General features: G+C 40.7%; 1 protein-coding gene across 3 annotated transcripts in view; it reads right to left on the reverse strand.

The window, feature by feature from the left end:
- RERE (arginine-glutamic acid dipeptide repeats) overlaps positions 1–24,115 on the reverse strand; it is a 416,446-nt gene that overhangs the window by 287,373 nt on the left and 104,958 nt on the right. Inside the window, exon 1 of one of the 3 annotated variants that reach the window (XM_070385172.1) lies at positions 16,716–17,044. The exons of the other annotated variants lie outside the window; for them this stretch is intronic. The gene's annotated coding sequence lies outside the window, so the exon portion shown is untranslated. Of the gene's footprint in view, positions 1–16,715; positions 17,045–24,115 lie in introns of those variants that run through there. 3 annotated transcript variants of the gene reach the window in all.

A 24,115-nucleotide genomic window follows, 5' to 3' on the forward strand; every position in this document is an offset into this window, starting at 1 on the left:
TATAATTCACTGATGGATTCCATTTAAGCAATCATTTTTTGATTAAAGCCCATTCCTAAGGTAATCCTCTTCAGATCCCAATTGATATATCTAACAAATTCAGCTTTTAGCTTCTCAATAAATTATAATATACTGTTTCTAATGCTATGAAAATCAGAAAAACTTTTTAATCAATTTTTTAAATGAGTATTACAGAAGTTAAAGGAAACTGAACTTAATAATTGAGTTAAGCAAAAACTGCACATCAATATATTTAGATTTGATTTTAATCTTAGAAGATAAAGACATGTAAATCAAACCAAATACTGAGGGGCAGTGAGTAAGATGACTTGACCTCTCAGCTATTTTTCTCCTTTGTTAAATGGGAATTATGATCCCACCTCAGTATGCTGAGGATTAAGTTGAGAGTATTTTAGGGTCACAGAGAAAGGAAACGTATGTTACCAGACCTGTAAATCAAGGATTCTTTCTCTATGACTATTAAAAACAGATCCCACATCAATGCACTGGATGTAAAAAGGAAACTCCATCATTAAAAAGTAAAAACTTCAGGCAAATTCCTTCTCCTTTTCCCATCTATCTAATGTCAACCAAATTTTTCCTGATGTACTGGGTTATCTTGGCATAGTCTGATCACAATCCGATTCTCTTTATGACACCACCACTGCACTAAATTAGCCAAAAATGATTGTTCGGCTCCTTTACTTGTTCCAAAAAAAAAACCCAGAAAACGTTATTGTGAGTTTCTTTGATCTTTATCATTGAGGGAAATGCAATAATAAGGCAAATATGAATATAGTACTATTAAACAAATCATAATTTTTACACCTAACAAAGTCTGCTTACAGTGCCCGGGCACTGTCCTGTAAACTATCAACATACCATTTTCTGCAAGGATAAAATTCTTTTAAAGAGTTTCATAGGCAAGAAATCTCATGATTTGCTGGTAGACAGTGAATGTAATTGCCAACTGAAGTCCAACTGGAAGAAATCAGTCTCGTTATTTATGACGCTATAAGACCGATCAACATTTACAGAAGAGATTTCATTAACTCTGTGTTCTCTCTAAAACGAGTTTCAAGTTTGGATCTTAAGAGGACTGAATTGGTTCTCCCTGAGAGGAACTTCTAAGTACACATTTCCTGATTCAGTAGTTTTACCCACTACACTTGGAAAAGTTTTCTAAAAAGGTATTTTATATTTGTTAAGCAGATTGCATTATAAATCAAACTTTCAGTAACAAGTATTCTTACTTCTTTACTTTGAAAGCTAAAACCATATTTCCAAGTATCAAACATCAAAAAACTAACGGTTCTATGGAACATTGTGGGGGGGGGGGGGGAGTCATTGGTTAAATTAATAAATCGAGTAATGGACACTGACTTCATTGCTACATCGCTGTTTTAAATTTCTTTCAATATTTTTAAAAATGTAACTGTTTTAAAAGTGCCAGATGAAACTAAACAACCAAAGAAAAGAGGTGATAAGTAAGATCCTACCAACTGAAGAACAAACCCCACAGCTATGCGTGGGGTGTGTGTGCTAAGTCACTTAAGTCCTGTCTGACTCTTTGCAACTCTATGGCCTGTAGCCCGCCGGGCTCCTCTGTCCGTGGGATTCTCCAGGCAAGAATATTGGGATGGGTTGCTATGCCCTCCTCTAGGAGATCTTCCTGACCCAGGGATCAAACCCAGGTCTCTTGCGACCCCTGCACTACCAAGCAGGGTCTTTACCACTAGTGCCACATCGGCTCTGAAGTCCCTATGTGTGGGGTACGGGGAAACATCAGAAGTTCCATTTGGGCGTGTTAAGTTTTAGATGCTTAGTGGATACCAAAATGGACGTATGAAGAAAGCAGCTGAGTAGACCTGGACTAGAGATAAAATTAAGCATCACTACGAACAAAGCTAGTGGAGGTGATGGAATTCCAATGGAGCCATTTCAAATCCTGAAAGATGATGCTGTGAAAGTGCTGCACTCAATATGCCAGCAAATTTGGAAAACTCAGCAGTGGCCACAGGACTGGAAAAGGTCAGTTTTCATTCCAATCCCAAAGAAAGGCAATGCCAAAGAATGTTCAAACTACCACACAATTGTACTCATCTCACATGCTAGTAAAGTAATGCTCAAAATTCTCCAAGCCAGGCTTCAGCAATACGTGAAGTGTGAACTTCCTGATGTTCAAGCTGGTTTTAGAAAAGGCAGAGGAACAAGAGATCAAATTGCCAACATCCACTGGATCATGGAAAAAGCAAGAGAGTTCCAGAAAAACATCTATTTCTGTTTTATTGACTACGCCAAAGCCTTTGACTGTGTGGATCACAACAAACTGTGGGAAATTCTGAAAGAGATGGGAATACCAGACCACCTGACCTGCCTCTTGAGAAATCAGTATGCAGGTCAGGAAGCAACAGTTAGAACTGGACATGGAACAACAGATTGGTTCCAAATAGGAAAAGGAGTACATCAAGGCTGTATATTGTCACCCTGCTTATTTAACTTATATGCAGAATACATCATGAGAAACGCTGGACTGGAATAAACACAAGCTGGAATCAGGATTGCCAGGAGAAATATCAATAACCTCAGATATGCAGATGACACCACCCTAATGGCAGAAAGTGAAGAGGAACTAAAAAGTCTCTTAATGAAAGTGAAAGTGGAGAAAAAGCTGGCTTAAAGCTCAACATTCAGAAAACGAAGATCATGGCATCTGGTCCCATCACTTCATGGAAAACAGATGGGGAAACAGTATCAGACTTTATTTTTTGGGGCTCCAAAATCACTACAGATGGTGACTGCAGCCATGAAATTAAAAGACGCTTACTCCTTGGAAGGAAACTTATGACCAACCTAGATAACATATTGAAAAGCAGAGACATTACTTTGCCAACAAAGGTCCGTCTAGTCAAGGCTATGGTTTTTCCTGTGGTCATGTATGGATGTGAGAGTTGGACTGAGAAGAAAGCTGAGCGCCGAACAATTGATGCTTTTGAATTGTGGTGTTGGAGAAGACTCTTGAGAGTCCCTTGGACTGCAAGGAGATCCAACCAGTCCATTCTGAAGGAGATCAGCCCTGGGATTTCTTTGGAAGGAATGATGCTAAAGCTGAAACTCCAGTACTTTGGCCATCACATGCGAAGAGTTGACTCATTGGAAAAGACTCTGATGCTGGGAGGGATTGGGGGCAGGAGGAGAAGGGGACGACAGAGGATGAGATGGCTGGATAGCATCACTGACTCAATGGACGTGAGTCTGAGTGAACTCCGGGAGTTGGTGATGGACAGGGAGGCCTGGCGTGCTGCGATTCATGGGGTCGCAAAGAGTCGGACACGACTGAGCAACTGAACTGAGAGATAAAATTTTAGTTATATTCATTTATGAAGAAAGCAGCTGAGTAGACCTGGACTAGCGATAAAATTTTAGTTATTTTCATTTAGATAATTCTTAGAGCCATAAGTCCTAGAGCACAGTGCAGAAAACTGACATCTATTCTTTTCAGTTACTGTTCTAGGTGCCAGGGACAAATCAGTAAATTGCACAGTTAAAATCCCTGCCCTTCAGTACTTTACATTCTAGTGGGAAGAACAAGGAATAAGTAATGAAAATAAACACATATATAGTATATAAGAGGAGGACAGTCTAGAGGGAAAAAACAGCAGGGCAAGGGAAACAGAGACGGAGGGTCAAGGTAGGCCTCACTGACACGTGAAAGGAAGAACACACAGATATCTGGGGACAGGGAACAGGCAGTGCCAAGGGCATGTCAATGTTTACCGGAGCAGTTTCCCTGGAATGGTGGGTGACGGATTTAAGAGAGGTAAGGAGAGCTGGGGACCTTGAGTGCAGAAAACTCATGTTGCGATGTTTTGCTGCAAGGCAGAGCAGAGAAATAAGGGCACTGGGGTCAAAGGAGGGGAAGATTATGATTTTGTATTTGTCTTAAGGTGGGAGAAAAGCAGAAAATCTCTATGATCCAACAGAGTTCAAAACATGCATGATGTGAGAGACAGAAAATGACTATGTGAGGGAGAAGATGGATGCTCTATCTCTGGGCAGTGGGGAAGGCAAGGTTTGTGCTGTAAGCTGGGCCTGAGAGGTGGTGGTGTCAGCAGAAGTCCTCTTTGGACTGGTTTGGTTCATCTCACGGAAGCAGAAAACCCAGCATTAAGACAGGGAAGAAGCATGAAACAATCAGCTAGGACAGCAGGCAACTGAATGGACTAGGAGAGGAAAAAAGCAGCCTTAAGGGCCCACTTGATTTTCATGAACTAACTGGGAAACAGCATGAAGAAAGTCCCATAATCTAAGAAACACCCGCCAGCAGCCTTTCTACTAACGAACACAAATTGCTCGAGATGGAAAATGTATAAACATATTTTGGGCACATCAAATGTAGAAACAAAGCTCTGGGAAAGTTGCAATTTCTCCAGATAATATGTTAAAAGAGACTACAACTCTTTTCACATTATATTCATAACTGCTTATCATCCCCTTGAAAGGAGTCATCAGTCACTGAAGGATTTAATAACCTTGGGCTGAAGTTAATTCCCTTGTGTCAGACCAGTATAAACAAGAGATGGGTCTGAATGCCTTAAGCCAATTATATACTGTAATACTAAATCATATAGATAAGTTATATTCTTATTCACAGAACAAATTTACACATAAAAGATTATCTAGGAACATTCAATTAATCATCAGAAACTGCCATATAAAACCTATTCCTAGTTATATTATGATGCTGCTGTTGCTGTTTAGCCACTAAGTCGTGTCCCACTCTTTTGCAACCCCATGAACTGTAGCCCACCAGACTCCTCTGTCCATGGGATTTCCCAGGCAAGAATACTGGAGCGAGCTGACATTTCCTTCTCCAGGGGATCTTCCAACCCAGGGATCAAACATGCGTCTCCTGCAATGCAGGTGAAGTCACCAGTGAAACTGGTACGAGACTGCAAATACACTAAAAACCATTAACTTGTACAGTTTTTTAATAGATCTGGTAAGGAAATTTTATCTCAATTTTTTTTAATCTATTCCAACTTTTTGATCTCACACGAATCACTTTATCACCAGGAAGTAAAATTTTGTGCTTTTTAATTCTACTTTGTTAAAATTTAACGGGAAATGGAGCAAATACAGTATATTCTGATGGTTCATAAATATTTTCAGGGATTCAGAACTTATTCAGAATGAAGGACAGAGTCTGGGTGGAAGTTTGGAGTAGAGGGTTCCCCCCACTTTTTTTTTTTTCCACTTTTAACTAATTAAAGTTTTAGGTTCTAACCCTCCTGTTTCACCCCTTTGACCAAGACATACTGAAAGCACCTTGACCAAAACAAACAGCAATCTTTTGACTATGGATAGCCCCAAATAACTCCTACATATTAGAGTCTCACAGCGAGACTAAAAAGCAAACCTATGTGTAGACCTATAGAAGAATAAAATGTGCTAAGTATGAATTCAGGTAATATCACATTTCTTAGAGCTAACACAGGAATTTTATACTTCAAATCTAACCAGCAGGCCAAACAAAGAACTTATAAATTCTACTTTTCTCCCTGAAAAGACAGTAAAGATAAATAAATTCAACTACTTCACCACTGATGTTTCAAAAATTCTCAAGTTGAAATGTAAAAAGCAGGAAAACTCCCCACTTTGAAAATAATATCCCTGTAAAGACTAAAAGTAAAGGTTATATTCTTCTAAGCAAAAGAATTATAAGACAACTGACAATATTAAGGTGTTCGTGGAAAAAACAATAGATATAGAAGTCAGAAAACAAGGCTATTAAAGAGGCTCGGGAACTTCCAAAATGGACACTGTGAACAGGAGCAGCTCAGCAGACTTCTCCTGACCTGGCTCTCTCGCATGAAAAGCCAGCATCTGCTCTGCTGCCCTCTAAAGGTATTGTGAGAACCAACCAGAGGTCAGGAAGGCTAGCCAGTAGGGGTAAAGCCTTCTGCAAACAGAAGCATCATCCCCATTTCCCTCTCAAAAAGCTGTCTCTGTGACAAGCTAATGATCACCTTCTACTCTTCATGTATGAAATTTACTCTGTGTTTTAGTCTGCTCAAGCGCTATGTCAGAATACCACAGATTGGGTAGCTTAAAAAAAGTAATGTATTTCACCCAGTTCTGGGGACTGGAAATCCAAAGTTCCCAACTCAGTTCACTCAGTCTCCCACCTTCTCATTGTGCCCTCACATGACAGGGCGAGACGTCGCACTCTTTCTCTTCAGACATGGACACTATTCCCATCATAAGGCCCCACCCACATGACCTCATCTAAACCTGCTGCTGCTGCTGTCGCTTCAGTCGTGTCCAACTCTGTACGACCCCACAGACGGCAGCCCACAATGCTCCCCCGTCCCTGGGATTCTCCAGGCAAGAACACTGGAGCGGGTTGCCATTTCCTTCTCCAATGCATGAAAGTGAAAAGTGAAAGTGAGGTCGCTCAGTCGTGTCCGACTCTGTGCGACCCCATAGACAGCAGCCCACCAGGCTCCTCCGTCCATGGGAGTTTCCAGGCAAGAGTACTGGAGTGGGGTGCCATCGCCTTCTCCCATCTAAACCTGATTACCTCCCAAAGCTTCACTTTCAAATACCAAAATATTGTGGGTTAGGATAAGCATATGAAATTTGGGTGTGTGTACTCAAACGCTCAGTTGTGTTCGACTCTTTGCAACCCTGCAGACTGTAGTCTGCCAGGCTCCTCTGTCCGTGGGATTCTCCCAGCAAGAACACTGGAGTGGAGTGCCATTTCCTCCTTCAGGGAATTTTCCTGACCCAGGGATCAAATCGGCATCTCACGGCTCCCCGCATTGGCAGGCAGACTCTTTGCCACTAGTGCCACCTAGGAAGCCCATCGGAAATTGGAGAGAACACAATTCAGCCCCTAGCACTCTCCTCTGTTGTTCAGTCGCTAATTCACTCTCCTCCATTACATGCTTAATGACTGTCTTCAGGCAGAAATTAAACCTTTGTATAAATTTTATATAAAAATACATAAAATGTCTATTTATACAAATACAAATCTTCAGGGGAGTGTAAAACATGGCTTACTTTCAAAAGGGCTTACTTAAGGCAGTTTACTGATATTTATACAATATAAAATTTTAAATAGATGAGGGAACTAGATGCATAACTAAGTAGCTAAAATGTAGTCAGCATTTACCTGGACCAGTTACTGCTCTACGTACTCTGGTATCACCTTCATGGCAGCCACACAAAGTAGGAACACTTATTAGAAGGGGACTCTGAGCACACAGGGCTGACACCGGCTCCCTCAGGCCACACTGCAGGTCTCAGGGATTACGTGGGGTGCAGAGCCTGGATGCTAACCGTACACTACTGTATTGTTTGTCTCTTTTTAGGGACAAAGGAAAATCGAAGGGGGAGAGGGGGGACTGAGAAAATGAAACCATGAAAAAGATGTTCGGTTCATTTATGCCTTTTGTTAGATGTAGACAACATTTTATAAGCAGATACCTCAGAAGAAACTTGATTCGTCACAGGATTCTAAATCCGGAAGTCAGAAACAAACCACAGGCTCAGGAGGAGGTCAGTTCCTTCTGGAACTGAGAGCTGAGAAAAGGCTCTCCTCTGTGTCCTCATAGAGACAGCAGTCTGCCATGGCCACGAGCACCCTCAGGAAGCCCTGGATAAACCATTCAGGACACACAAACAGCAATTCCACAGGCTCCAGACAGGTCAAGGAACTCACATCACTCTATTCAAGTAAAGCAAATCTACCCCAAATAAAAAATACACAGGATTCTTGGTAATTTAAACAGAGACTTAAGGCTCCCTAGAAGAGGAGTTCCTAAATGAGCTCCCATCTATGGACAGGCTGCAGGAGCTCCATAAATGACCTGCAACTGTGTACTGTGGACATGCAGGCAAATGTTCACAGCTCTGCTCTGCAGGAAAAAGCACAGCTTACACCAATACTCAACGGAGTCTCCAAGTTAAGAACCCTTGACAAAGGAATGAATGATCCGTGTAACCCCCAGGAGAACCTATTCAAATCATCTTCAACACCAAGGCTGTGGGGAGACGCAGGGCACAGTTAGGCTGATGTTCGTCTCCAGTAAGTAACTACTGGACAGATGCAAAGGCAAAAATATTCTAAATAAACCATACCTGGGAAGTAATTCTAACCTTGTTTCAGAAGTGTGCAGTATTTACCTAATAGTAAAACCCTTCAATATTCACTGCTGCAATTTATAACCTCCAAAAGTCAAAATCTACGTGAAAGTCGCTCAGTTTGGTCCGTCTCTGTGCGACCCCACTGACTATACAAAGGCAAGATCAAACAGTCCTCATCTCTGAGTACTCTGATCACTCGATAAATGGTCATGCAATAACTAATGTAAATCTTTACTTTTATAAGTATCTAGCAAATAAGGCTCAATAGATGTGAACTTAAGAAAACGCCAGGAGACAGTGGAGGACAGAGGAGCACGGTGTAAGAAAACGCCAGGAGACAGTGGAGGACAGAGGAACACGGTGTGCCGCATGGCCCCGCAAAGAGCTGGACACCACTAACGACTGAACCACCACCAAAAGCAAATATGGACCTTAGGCCAGAATGAGTTTATTTTTAAAAAGTCTAAGTATCTCTTTCTCTCCGTAAAATGAAATCTTTTGCCAAATGAGGAACACAGGTAACCAAGAGGTTCCACGTTTTGTTGTGATCCACACAGTCAAAGGCTTTAGTGTAGTCAATGAAGCACAAGTAGATGTTTTTCTGGAATCCTCTTGGTTTTTCTATGATCCACTAGATGTTGGCAGTTTGATCTCTGGTTCCTCTGCCTTTTCTAAATCTACCTTGTACATGTGAAAGTTCTTGGTTCATGTACTGTTGAAGGCCAGCTTGAAGGATTCTGAGTATTACCTTGCTAGCATGTGAAATGAGAAATGGTGCGGTAGTTTGAACATTCTTTGGCATTGCCTTTCTTTGGGATTGGAATGAACACCTGACCTTTTTCAGTCCTGTGGCCACTGCTGAGCTTTCCAAATTCTTGGCATATTGAGTGCAGCACTTTCACAGCATCATTTTTTAGGATTTGAAATAGCTTAGCTGGAATTCCATCACCTCCACTAGCTTTGTTCATAATGATACTTCCTAAGGCCCACTTGACTTCACACTCCAGGATGTCTGACCCTAGGTGAGTGACCACACCACCGTGGTTATCTGGTCATTAAGACCTTGTTTTGTACAGTTCTGTGTATTCTTGCCACCACTTCTTAATCTCTTCTGCTTCTGTTAGGTCCTTACAGTTTTTGTCCTTTATTGTGCCCATCTTTGCATGAAATGTTCCCTTGGTATCTCTAATTTTCTTGAAGAGATCTCTAGTCTTTCCCATTCTATTGTTTTCCTCTATTTCTTTGCATTGTTCACTTAAGAAAGTTTTCTTATCTCTCCTTACTATTCTTTGGAACTCTGTATTCATTTGGATATATCTTTTCCTTTCTCCTTTGCCTTTTGCTTTTCTGGTTAACAGTAAGGTATCAATATTGCGTCATCAACTCTACGTACCACAGTAACACAAGATGTTAATAAGAGGGACAACAGGGTGGAAAGAGACTGTACAAGTGGGGACTCTACTTTCCACTCCAGTTTGCTATAAAATTAAACTGCTCCCTGTAATAAATTCTATTGATTTAATTAATTTATTAAACAGTGGTTTAATTTTTAGTGTTTTATATATCACATAAATAAAATATTTACTTATCCAATAATAAATGTTCATGCAATAAATTTAAGCCTGTTCACAAAACTGAAGAAAGCTTTCCCCAAAAAAGGTGAGACTGCTTTAGACGTTACTTTCTTCTAGCACTTTCTATTCTTCCTTTCCATTCAAAGATCAAAACTTACCCTGCTCCTGCCCCTCCCCCCACAGAGTGAACACTAACTGCTCTACTTCCTTCACTGCACATTTAATGTGTTTTTTAAAAAGGTGAACATTCCATTGCTGAACACTTACCCTTATCTATTTACCTATTCAATGTGAGAATTATGCTCTGTGGAAAGAGCACAGCCCATGAAAGAGATACTGCCCAGGTAGGTAGTCAAAAGAATATGTTGTTATTGAGTTACTAAGCCATGTCTGACTGTTTGTGACCCCATGGACCGTACCTCACCAGGCTCCTCTGTCTATAGGACTTCCCAGACAAGCATACTGGAGTGGGTTGCCATTTCCTTCCCCAGAGGATTTGCCTGACCTAGGGATCAAACCCATGTTTCCTGCATTGGGAGGCTGATTCTCTACCACTGGGCGACCTAGGAAGCCCAGTCAAAGAGTATACACTTAGGTTAAAAGTATTCTACATAATTTTTCTCATTATAAGATGATAGGGAAGTGGGAAGTGAAGTTGCTCAGTCGTGTCCGACTTTTTGTGACCCCATGGACTGTAGCTGGCCAGGCTCCTCTGTCCATGGGATTTTCTAGGCAATAGTACTGGAGTGGACTGCCATTTCCTTCTCCAGGGATCTTCCCAACCCAGGGATGGAACCCGGGTCTCCAGTATTGTAGACAGACGCTTTACTGTCTGAGCCACCAGAGAAGCCCTTATAAGAAGATATCCACACACACAAAAAAAGACAACAGTAACAGGTAATACCTAGAACCAAAAGGAGAAAACAACTGTTTAAATGGTTTGATCTTGGTATGTTTTTCTACATAATTTTGGCCAATTAATAAAAAATGTGCTTGTCTGTCTTACCATCCCTGCTCACATATTTAAAATTCCTAGATAATGTTTCAAACTATTTGCCTACATTTTACATCTAATTTATGAAAACTGTTTCTTCCACTAAGCATACAAACAGTAGGAAGTGTGGCCAAAAAAATTAAGACTTAGTAATCTGAGTTCTTCCAAAATAACTTTTATTAAATCCTTGTAAAAGAAAAACGCATTTATATTGGGAAGTAGATGCGAGTATTAAAGAGTTTTTGTCTTTTTTTGTGATGGTTGGTAACATCAAAAAAAATACAGAATGCTCACCATACTGTATGTGTAAAAGTTTCAACTGTATATATTTAATATATTAAAAAGGTTATTAGTAAGATAACAAAAACATCTTTTAAAGCTAATCAAGCCATTCTCCAATCTCACCCCTGAGACCACATGAAAAGAACCTGGTGGTTGGCAGCTATATGTAAGTACAAGGGTATCTGTGCAAAGCATAAATCGGCCCAAGAAGAAATCGTGAAAACAACGCAAAAGGAAGGAAGGAAGTGATTTCACGTGGCATTTTACTAAAGGCACAGAGGTCAAGTTTCTACTGCTGCTGAGGTTCAAAACCAGCAGAGACTTGACAATATCACTGTTTCTAACCAGCTCTTCTTAAATTATTAGAAGATAATCTGGTGAGCTTGAGGTAAATACAGCTGTGAACACAGCAGCACACACCATCTGGAGGCGTTTGACTTAAGCAATTTTTAAATGCACAATATATTCAACTCTATTTTGTTCCTCTGCAGTGAAACAGTCATATACAAACTGACCCTTTTTTTTCAACCGCAACTGCAAAAGTTGATTCGCTTTGTGGAAACAAGACATGACAAACAGATCTAATTGTTTGTCTTTAGAACCAAGAGATTATTTCTGATCTATACTGGCAAAAATATTTTAGCTTTATACAGGGTCCCCCCAGACTTACCTACCATATTCTTTAAACTCTTCACAAGTAACATCTGGCTAAACCTCTAAAATCAAAGTATTTTCTTATTTCTAAAGCAATTCACATCCATTAACCTCATTTTATCGCGAAAACCTGAACAGAAGTGTCGTGTGAATCACCATAAAATCTTACCTACAGACACAACTGCCATTAACCTCTTTAATGCAGCAGCCAGTTAATGCCATTAACCTGTAACCTCTTTCAGCCACCTTCCATGATTCCTTCCCTGGCTACCAAACTTCTCAACATTTCCTTACCCACTGCAAACAAGCTTCCACCATTGCAGGCCATCCTCCACCTCCCGGGCTGCTCTGCTCAAAAACTCCTTAGGAGTACCACTGACTCCTGATTATGTAATTGGTTGGTACTTTTTTTCAATAGTGTTTTCTCAGTTTTCATTCTCTAGTCCAAAACCTAGAACATGTGATTCTACTGTCACCCCCTACACACTTTGAAGCACCATCCTCCTCCCTTTATCCCCTTTGTATTGCTTTACCTTTCAGACCTCTTTCACTCAAATCGTTCTTCCATTTCCTCCTCTTGCCATAACATCAGCTTTCCCTTTCTAATAACTTCATGCACAGCACCTCAGCACTGGTTCCTCCTGTGTGAGATTCAGTGAGGGCCCTCTGGTAGCATAAACAACTCTCAATGTTGGTTGGGCCACGGGTGTGAGCAGAAATGTCAGCGGAAGCCCTTTCACAGAGGTCACCTCTAATAGGATGAAACGGGGTCAAGGAAAGAACAAGGTTCAGTCTCTGGCTTGCAATCCTGACCTCCCCACTGACCAGCTGCAGGCCTTGGTCAAACTGCTCAACTCCTCTAAGCCTTAGGAATCCTTCCTCGTACCTCAGAGGCATTTAGACCTGCAAGAATTAAACAATTCATTCAAAGTCAGAATATTAAGGAAATGAAGTCACCCCTAATCCCATCATCCAGGGATGAGCACTATTAACGTTTGGTGTATTCATTTCTAATTTTTTTTATTAGCCTCTGTGAGTAAATGTGGATGTGCACATAACTGGAATCACACTGCAGAACAGTTTGGCATCTATGGTTTTTTCCCACTGAGCTTTACATTAAATTTTTATATCATGATAATTTTTTTAGTGGTTGCATAATATTTCTTCATATGGATGGACCATGATTTAACATTTCCCTTCTACACTGGATGCTTAAACTGACAAATCACTGTTTCTTTTTTGTTCCTTTTTTTTTTCCCTTTCCCAGAAAAAGTTTCTTCCTCCTTCTCTGTTCCACCTATGAACCAAAACTTGTTAACAATGGCTATATCATCAAATAGTATGAGAAACAATTTGATCAAGGAAAAAGAAAACAATGGCTTAAAGAATAAACATATTAAACTAAAACTCACTGGCATGACCTGAAGTTATCTTTGGAAGTTTTGTGAATCATCACCCTCTTTTTGTTTGGTCTTCCCTTACTGGAATGTAAGTGCTGCTGAAAACAGGGGCTTCATCTAGTTTGTATCTTTAGCCACCAAAGCAGTACCTAGAGCATAGACAGTGTTCTCTATATTAAGCACCAGCTGTCGTCATGTGTAGGCACTTCGTAAGCATTTTGCACACCCTCTGAGGTAGACATCATTTTTCCCACAAAGAGGCTAAAAGATAACGTATCCTAGGTCTCACAGTGAAAGAGTGGTTGAACTGAGATTAGAACACAGTTGAGCTATTTACCACCAACTCATAATGAATAAATTGATTAATTATACCAGTGGCGCTTCCAAGTGACAGCATTAAAATCTGAATATGCTGATTTTTTCTACTAATTATATTTAACTACTACTTGTCTACCTTTCATTACAAATATGTAAGTATATCAACTATATTGAGAATTAAAAAGATTCTGGTGATGCTGCTGCTGCTGCTGCTAAGTCACTTCAGTCCTGCTAATCACCATCAAAATTTGGAATTTAAAAATACGGTCAAATACATACAAATAAACTTCTGAAATAACCTGTCTGGATTTAGGATACTTACTATACTTCTATTTTTCCTTTGATTCAGAACTCTTTGGTGCCAATCTAAATGTCTTGATTTCTTTTAATTAAGGAAAACATTTTATGATGTTACATTGAAATTATTACGTTTTCTAGAAGATGTTGCACTCTTTTTCCTCATTTCAGGTTATTTTAAGAAGGACACATTTCTACAATGAGTTAAAAAAATATCTCAACCTGAACCAGCTTCCTTTCTCCGTTAACTACACCCCAGTCCCCAATACTATCCCCACAAATCCCTCCAACAACACATCCCCTATGTTCTTCCATCAGTAAAATGGGCCACTGAAAAGGCATCAGATTAGCTTTATATATCAACAGATTTGTCAATTTTGCTTTTTGACTTTTTCTCCTTATTTTAAAAATATGGTAGACACTCTTAGAAACCATGGTGGTCAGCATTTCTTCAAGACAAAGGCAGACAGTAAAGAGACCAAACCATTAAGAAAATGTCATTCAGATCACAGTCTATTTTACAGCCTGAAAAGCCAGAGATGCAAAGCTACTCAATCTTACAGTAAATACTTTCCAGTAACTTAGCCAAAAGCACATTTAAAAATAACACAGGTAGCCACACACAGCCCTGAACAGAGACATTTCTGAATCTTTGTGTTAATCATCTAGTCCCTGGCCGAACTGCTGTGCATCAAAAGTTCTCTTAGTCCCCTTGGTAAGTGTAACAAGATAGAGACAGGAGAAACACTGTAGCCATGTTATCTCCACTGAACTAACATTTATTCTGAGTTTTACAAACTAATCCTAGAATAGCAAACAAAGACCCAGTTTAAAAAAAAGCAGGCTTCCTATGTCATTATAAAATGGATGGTTCCATTGGCTACTCAGACTAACACAATAGCAAGCAAAACCCTTTGACCTTGGAAAAGCATAGTAAACATAATACCTACTGCTAAATTACATGGTTTACCAATTTCCTCAAAACCAAAAATAAATCTCTCACAAGTAAACTATTACAAGAGTAAACAAAAGCTTGTCTTGTTCTATCATTTGCTTAAAAGCAAGCACAGTGGCGGTGGGAGAGGGATTAAGAAACACAGCCAGACAAATCCATAAAACCTCCAGTGTAAGATAAAACTACCCTGCAGGAGCAACCAATGCAGTCTGACCCAACAGCTGTACACAGTTGCACTAATTAAAATGAAGAGCTAGTCTGCATAACACACAGGCCATTCACTGGACCTTCCAGATAAGTTGGCCGGGGTTCACCATGGCACTCCCCCTCAGCAGACCTACAAGCTAAAAAATAAATTGGCACATGGCTCAGGGCACTTGCATGTAAAAATACATACACATTCTAGCATTCAGGAATCATCACAACCACGCAGACTGGAACATATCCTATAGGCTATAAAAACCCACACACACACAAAGGAAGTGGTACGGCTACATTACGTCAGCTCTCGCCTCAATTCATAAATGCAAAAACCACAAAACAAGACAAAAACCTAAACGACCTTTGGCTGGAAACCTTCTAAGAGTGAATGGATGTAGGTTAAGTCTTTAAATATGTTACTGAACAGGACTCGTTGATGCATCGCTTTCAACAGCCACAGGGAAGGCAGAAATGTAATCGTAGTCCATTCTCTCATGAAACCAGATCAAATAACATTTCAAGCACAGCCTGCCAAGCACCAGGGCCTGCCAGAATACAATGAGCACTCAAGTGCTCTGGACTGAAAACCACCTTTCACTGGTCCCAGAGATCTTTATAAAATAGTTTAAACACTACTAAATTACAGAGTTGGAAAAAAACAAACACAAGGCTTCTAACTGCAGCTCCCATACTACTGCGAAGTTGCTGGTAAGCCTCTAAAATGTCCGCCTTGTGTTATTTAACCAGGCAATGCACATGTTCAGAAAGGCAATTGCCTCTCAGAGCCCAAACCTAACACGCACGTAAAAATGGAGAGTTTTGGTTGTGCATCTGGAAATAATTGCCCACAGATCAACGGGCTTACATGGGATATTATTCCAGTCTGTATGGTTTCAAATCATGTCTACTTTAAATTTGGAGCTCCTAGGAAGGAAAAAGAAAAAGAAAGTAAGAAAAGGCCAGAATTGTGGGCACACAATTTTAAGGACTCTGTCAACTCTGTTCTCAACATGCACTCGGTGGCTCAAACTTAAAGCACAGACACACATATCAAAGGGGAAAACTAATCTACTGGCCTCGGTGCTCATTCACATACCATTTTTTTTTTAATTGCCATATGATTGAGAGGAGGCCTTCAGCCAAACAACACCCCAAAGACAGCATAGGCACCTGTGGGCCAGAAAGGTGAAAGGCCGAGAGAGAGTACACCCAAGGGATCAACTGCAAGTTTCTTTCTCAGCAAACAAAAAGTGGTCAAGCAGGTCTCTCCCCAGCTTCAACCACAGAGCAAGATCTGAGCAAATAGGGGAGGGGTCGGGAAGTCATCATCTCAAACCCGGGGAGGAAAAAAAAATAAGTTTAAACTTAGACCAATCTTCTTCAAAAACATCCTTGCATTTTATTTTAGCTAACCTGGTAAAATAAGGGTATTTTGGATCCAGGAAACAAACTATTTTTGTCACCTAAGCAGTCCTAAATTACTTTAGAACCAAGTCCATCCAATTCACTTTATTTTTAAACCTAAATTTGCTCCACTGTCAGCAGTAAAGTTCCTAATCAAACAGCGGCTTTTGGATTACACACTGTTCATATTCAGTTTTCCTTTTAAAGAACACATACACACACACACACACACTCTTTTAAAAAAAATAGAAGTATTTCTCTGCCCTAAACAAGTTTCTTAATTGGTTTATTTAATTGAGATTTCTAGAGTTTTGACAATTTAAAAAAACAAAACAAACTAGTGAGCCCAACAGAACTGCCATGGGACACAACCATACCTATTCCTGATTCCTGGAAAGCCACCGCCATTCCCGGTAATACCCGAGCTGTTCCCCTTTCTGGGGTCATCACACACTGGGGTAATCCACAGAGTAGCGTCCACCCACCTCGAGAGCCCCTGCGCCCGCAGCTGTCCAACTTCCTGGCCCAAGACCCGCGTTCCCCTCGCAGCCAGAGGGGCCGGCCACTTCCCTGCGGCGGATCGCAGCCGGAGCTGAGCTCTCGGGCCTCCTCTCCTCTCCTCCTCCTCGTCCTCCGGTGCAGAGCTCCCTCGCAAACTCAGGCCGGCGGGCACCGGCGGGACAGACGGGGGCTCAGGGCGTGAAATGCACTTGCTAAACAAAAGGAGGCCAGGGCGGCCGCAGGGCAGCCGGGCGCGGGCTCAGGTCCCCGCGGCGCGGCGGCTCCGGAGGCGGTAGCCGCGCCGGGCCCCGCCGCGGCTGGAGGAAGCGGCCGCCGCGGCTCACGCTTCTTCAGCCCCGGCGGCCTGGCCGACACTGCCACATGCCTGTGACCCAGACGCTGGGAGAGAAAGAGCAGCCTCCCGCGGCGGCGGCGCCGGTGGCCGGCAAAACCCGGGCTGGAGCCCGGCCCGCTCGGCGCGAGCCCCTGCCCACCGCCACCGCGGGCGCGCGCACACACAAAGCGGCGGCAATTGTATCTCCGGACCAACTCGGCCAGCCTCCCCTCCCTCCAGACCTCCCTCCCCTCCCAACAGCCGAAACCGGGAGACTGTGTGATTGATGGCAGCTCTTAATAGCGTGGTCAGCTAGAAAATGCATCTGCAAGCAAGATATTAAAGAGGCAGCGCATCCCCGTGAGTGATCAGCAGTTCACACATCCTAGAGCTGCCTCTGCTTCTGCCAAGAATATTAATGCCAACCACCTCTGACGTCTAACAAATGCAGATGAAATAACCAACAATCACAGACACGGTGAACATTTGTTTCAAAGAAACACGAGAGCAAGAATCATCCTTTGATGTCAAACATTTCTGACCCCAATTTTTCTTACAGGTTAAGAATTCTCTGTAAGTTATTTGTTTAAAAGTCTTCTCTCCAATCTTCTTTCCCCAAGAAAATAAAGATCCATCTGCTAGACAAGGTAGAGTTTAAATAGGACTTGATTGAAATCCATCTAATAAAGAAGCAAAATAAATACACATTCCTTGCCATGTGGCCTTAAATAAACATACAATCCACCAACTACCAGATTCCAGACCCCTTATTAATTTCATTGTTATGGGCATCTAAATAGAACTACCAAAAGTAAATTTCAAATGGTTTCTTTTTCACCTGCAATCTGGTAAATATCTATCAACTTGCTCAAATTTACCCAAGTTTAAACTATGTTCAAAACATGTATTCCCTAGTGATAACAGCCACAATCATTTTGTCCTACTGAATAAGATACTCTACAGCAAAATTTTTTAAAATACATACCTATGGAATATAAATTCAAATTATTAAATTCACTTAGTGTCAACTCAAATCTGAAAGCTACAAGCTCAAAATTTAACTGATCACTTTTGATGTCTTTAATATTACACCTTTCACCTTCCAGCAAGTTTCTTGTAACTCTCAAACAGCTTTATCCATGTTATTGGATCTTCCAAGGTCCAGTTGCTGAATTACTAGGTATCCTTTCCAAGTGGCACACATTAGATTAAGTGATTTGCCCAGAGCTTCTCAACAAGGGGGTAGCGTTAGCGGTGGAGGAGAAGCATAGAGATGAGCCTAGATCCTGCCCTCAATGGCACAGATAACCAAACTGACTTGCACATTTGCTATTAAACATCATTCTGATTTCTTTTAAAGAAAATTCAGGTTGTTCTACAGGAGACAGAACTCTCTAAAACTACTAACAGAGCACATGTCCTGAGAGCAAGAGCTAAGGAGGCATAATGCCTTTGCCACCTGAAATGCTGTTGTGATGAGGACAAATCAGAGATGGTCCTCACACAAGGACATATCAGCTCCCCTTAACACCATCCTCGCTAAGATCACCTGAGGGGACCTGCAGCTTCCACCTCATAACCAAGCGGCTCTGAGATCACTCCATCCATGTCAGAAATGAAATCAATCCTAAAGCCTAGGGACAAAAGCCACTCCTGTACTGGGACACACTTCCATTTTCCCACCAGCTCTGTCTAGATAGAAGGTAGGACCAGAAGAGAGAGGTGTTTTCTTTGTTTTGTTTCTGGTCTGCAGCACAATAAAAAGTGCTGGTTTATCCCAAGTTGGAAAGGGCTAGTGAGAACAACCAAGCTGCTCTAAATTCATACTGTTCCTAGTCTCATGAAAATTCTAAATGTTTTGACAGCATTTTATGACAGCACTTCTGTTCTTCTGTCCCAGGCTTGCACCCCCTGCTAATCCATCCACACCCAGCCCCCCACTTTCTAATTACACCAGTCTTTCAATTTCCCCAAGGTGTTAGGATTTCTACTAAAGTCATCACTACCTTTTCCCATGAGAAAAGAAATATCCCCTGCCATCCCCAATCCCCCAAGCCCAACCCCCTCCCCCCCCCACACACACACAGTTTAAAAAGCCTACTCCTTCAGAGTTCAGGTCAAGTATCAAATGTCAAATGTCAGAGATGCTTCCTCTGAGGCCCCATTCTAGGTCAAGTTCCCTTGTTATAATAAGTTCTCAGGGAACTGAGTTCATTCCTTGAGAGCATTTATCTCAGTTTGTAACTCATTGGTGTGACTTTCTGATTAATGTTCCATCAGAGAAAGTTCTGTATGTTTGCTCATCATCAAATACCTGGCATCAAGCACACACATCTTTGAAATGAGTAACTGAATTGAGAGCAACAACCCTGTTCTATTCATTTTGCATATTCTCTGCACAGTTATGCAAATCAAAAAATTAAAATTATAATAAAGATTTTTATCCCCAGTTTATAGAGATGTAAATCACTGTGCCTAGGGTAACTCACAAAAACACTAAGACCCAAACCTATCTGCAAGCCTTACTTTTTAGCTTGAGTCAGTGAAGTACAGATGTCATTATTAATATATTCAAGACAAGTTCTTTCTACTTATGTGGCATTTAAGCAAGGGGCAAACCACAGGGGTAAGCTGGATAGACTACCAAATCCTGTACGCACACAGAGAGCAACATAAACAGAATATAACACTTGGAAAGTACATTATACACTAGTTTGTCTTTAAGTTTCTCTGAATGCAAAAGTACCACCAAATTCTGGTCTAAGTGGGGGAAGGGGTATGATCCTGACCCCTCAGTTTACACCTAGCTTTTTCTTTATTTTCAGTTATCTCCTCTCTAAAACAACTCTACTTCCCTGATATGGGAGCTTTTGTAAAAAAATTTTTGCTCTGAGGACTCCTAGTCATTGGTGACAGACATTCCAAAACTGCCCTCCCCAACTCCTCAAAGTGAAGAATTCATTTTAAACATCATTAATGTGAGCTTGTAAATTAAGGGATCTGTAGATAAGAAAGGGAAGTTCTTACAACAGTTTCTTAGATGTCCTGCACACCAGTACAAGAAAAAGCCAAAGTGTGAGATGAATGAAAAAATATTGGGTATTCCCCATCGTCACCCCAAATTAAGCTTCATTGTCATTTTCAGCATTTCACAAGGCACTGCTTGGTTCCCAGAGGAGTTCACCCCAGCCTTGTCTATGTCACAAGTCTTCCTTTTGGTCTAAGTTCCATTCCATGTAAATTCCAGCTCCGGGTTTTAGAATACTCTTCATTTATCAAAACAACCCTGTCAAGTTGAGTACTATTAACAGATAATGAGAGGAGACAACAGATGTGGTTAGAAGAAAAGCACTCAGTATTCTACAGGCCTCAGCATGCAGCAAAGTGAGCTGACATCTGACTTTACCCTAACATTTATAATTAAATACAAAGTCTAGTTAAACTAACATTAAAGCTACGACTGGGAGCAGTACGCAGGGGAAATGTCAAGTATAACCTTAGCAGGTAATAGTTGAACAGGGCTCAGGTTATTCCAGAACCTTAACCTTGAACAACTACCATGTCTTCCTCTCTCTGCCACCCAGCTTCTGTCATAGACAGAAGACTTGTGGCCACATGGTCGAAAGACAGCAGCTTTGGACCACTCCTTAAAACCACTAAAGGGGAAGGAGATGACATTTTTACATGAAAGTTTAAAAATAACATTCATCTAGCAAGAATTAGTGAGGTCTGTCTCAAGTGGACCCAATCAACATCCATTCTTAGAGCATTCTTTTATAAAATCATTCAGATCAAGTAATTTGGCTCAGCTAAGAGTCAAAGCGTCAAAAGATTACCAAAATCAATCAAGTAAACAAGGACCAAGTCAAGGGCTGTCTTGGTATTGTTAGCAATGTTTGCATACTCTCCTAGGAAGCGGACGTTTTGTTTTGCATGACTATGGAGACTATGGATATACGATGTTAAGCAAACGTCTACTTCTTTCCCTCTTCCAATTCCAAAATAGCACCACACAACAAAACTTTTCAAAAAACTTTTCCAAAAAGTTTTCAAAAGAAAAATACCAATATATAGTTCTTTTTGAAGCCCTTTTGGATGTATTGATTATTATATGTTCCTACAGAAAACCCAAGCAATCCTATTCAACAAGCTGAAGTCTCTCTCTCCGGACTCTCTTCTAGAACATTTGCACACAAACTTCCACAAATATTTAAGAACATATATATTCATTTGTCTAGGGGCTCACTCCATTGATTTTTATTTCACAATAATAAAATTCTTTTCTTCCTATATGACATCTTGCTTTCCTCAGATTGCAGCAGACCATTAACACAAAATTCTCTTGTGTGGGGAGTACCATAATTAACAAGTCCTTAATTACTACAACACACTTTGTGCTGTCACTTTAGTATAGCCTTTTTATACTAAAATCTCTAGTTTAATGAATGTGCACTTTTCAGTCAAAAAGATTGGGCCAAACTGCTCTCCAAAAAAAAGTAGACCAATTTACAGCACTCTTCCCAAGAGCAGGGCCCGTTCCCACATGTGTGACCTGGTGGTTTCCCTGAGCTTTGCACTACACACTCTCCTGGATCTCCTAAGACCTGATTGCTCTTTGTTTCTTGCCATGACTGCTCCCAAATACAGGCAGTCAGTGTCCAGTCTCTTTTTATCACACCCTGGTATCTCTCATGGGTGAGAAGATTTACTCTCAAGATACCTCTATGACAAGACTTCATTTTTCTAGCCCTGAGCTTGCTCCTTAGCCACAGATTCAGTTTGCAAATTCCCTCTGGACTCAACCACAAGGCATTCCACAGACACTCTCAGATCATCCTCAACAAAATAAAAATATTCTTCCCCAACATGTTCTGGCCTCCCCAGACTAGTCTCAGGAACTCCCATTACTCTGGTATAAGAATTAGTAGTATGCCCTTTCTTTTTAAAGGAAATCATGACATACCCTAAAATGTATGTGATATCAGAGTTAGCACATTAAACATAATACACTTCTCAGTTTTTAGTACTAGGCTCCTCTGTCCTTGGAATTTTCCAAGCAACAATACTGGAGTGGGTTGCCATTTCCTTTTCCAGACTTCCATGGTGGCTCAGATGGTAAAGCATCTGTCTACAATGCAGGAGACCTGGGTTCGATCCCTGAGTCAGGAAGATCCCCTGGAGAAGGAAAAGGGAATCCACTCCAGTACTATTGCCTGGAAAACCCCATGGACAGAGGAGCCTGGTGGGCTACAGTCCATGGGGTCACAAAGAGTCGGACACGACTCAGCGACTTCACTTTCCAGGAGATCTTCCCAACCCAAGTACTGACCCCACATCTCTTGAGTTTCCTGCACTGGCAGGTGGATTCCTTAACCACTACTGCACCTGGGAAGCCTCCCTAATTACCTATCCCATTCATTAATCACATCACTTTCCATTCAGCCAACAGTTAAGGACTAAATCACACAGTTGCTCCATAGGTAAGGGTACAGAAGAACAGGAACATGAAAACAGACCAACTAGGATGGCGATGATCACTGCACATACAGAAAAGGACTCACACAGAGAGCCATGCACATGTGTGATGCAATAGTTAGGCAAGTATTCCAAATTACTGGGGGAAAGTGAATTCTTATGTCGCTAGTGCCAGAATCTTAATGTCTACTCTTTTACATTTCAGAATACATCTGAATTAATTTCAACCTGGATACTGTTGGAAACTTAATATACTCTTTTAAAATAACTTGAAATAAATCAGATTCTACAAATCAGGGAGGCTAACCTTGGGTAAAACTATGAACATCACATACTCCAAATTAAATGCATAGGTACAAGATTAAGACTGGAGATTAAACTACAAGCTTCCTTTTGTTTTACACTTCCCAATACAGACTCAAGCATATGTTTGAGTGATAAATTGCTAATAAATATTTAAGGTGCTATTTCATAGAGAACAAAATCATCGACATTATTAATTAAATATATTCCTAGAAATAAAGGAGGAAAAAAACAAATGCATGCAGCACACCAACTCCTGCTTTTCTAAGAACAGTGAGCAGAAATGAAGCGCTGGCTCCAGTGTGCGCTCACTGCAAACTCTTCTGACACAGGAAGCTGATCAAAGGCCGGATCTGGAGGTTTTAGTTTCTGCAAGTGTGTGGCACTCTCATGGATGTGGGATGTGAAACATATCTTGAGAGAAGACAGACCTCTAAGACAGCATCTGCTTTAAATATTTTTAAGGACATTTTCATCTCTATTTTTAAAACTTACTAGAGATCTCAGATTGTATAGATGAAATTATAATGTTCCATCAGAGTGATACTTTGAGAGGGCAAAAATACAGTTAAGAAAAGAGATTTCTCATTTGGAAAAGTTTTGTGAATAAGAAGCAAAGAGTTTTGTAGAAGAAACAGCTCAGAATCTCAGGACCTTGACAGGATGTTTAGAAATAGGGCCTGACAATATGTGATAAAAATCAGTGTGGAGATCCAGCCAAGTTTATAGGAAGTAATCTTAAGACAACTAAAATCCCCAGCTGGAATCACCATATCAAGAATTTAAAATATTAAACAAAAAGAAATAAAATAAAATATTAAACAGACAATGCTTACAAATCCAAAACACTGTTTTGCCCTTTTCCTAAAAAAAATTTTTTTGCTGTGTTTTTTCTTGTACTATTGCCTCCAATAAACTGAACTCTTTTTAAATCACCAACAGTTATTTAAGGAAAAATATAAATGCAAATGTTTCAAAACATTAAATAAGTACCATTTGCCAGATTCAACATCACAAGTGGCATTAAAGATCCAGTACTTTTCTGCTTAAAAACCAATCACTTCTCTCTAAAAAAGGTCAGAAGACTCTAGTTCAAAATATCTACTCAAACATCTAATACATCAATTAAAACAAAAATAAAAAGCCAGATTCTAAGCATGTCTGCCCTTAACAACACAGGATGGTTTCTTTTCTCTTCTTTGGAGGGAGACGTTCATTTGAACATCCATTCGAGTTTAATTTTAACTGACTAGAAAAAGCAAATATTTGGGC

The sequence above is a fragment of the Bos mutus genome, chromosome 16 (assembly GCF_027580195.1).
Source record: "Bos mutus isolate GX-2022 chromosome 16, NWIPB_WYAK_1.1, whole genome shotgun sequence".
Lineage (NCBI taxonomy): Eukaryota > Metazoa > Chordata > Mammalia > Artiodactyla > Bovidae > Bos > Bos mutus.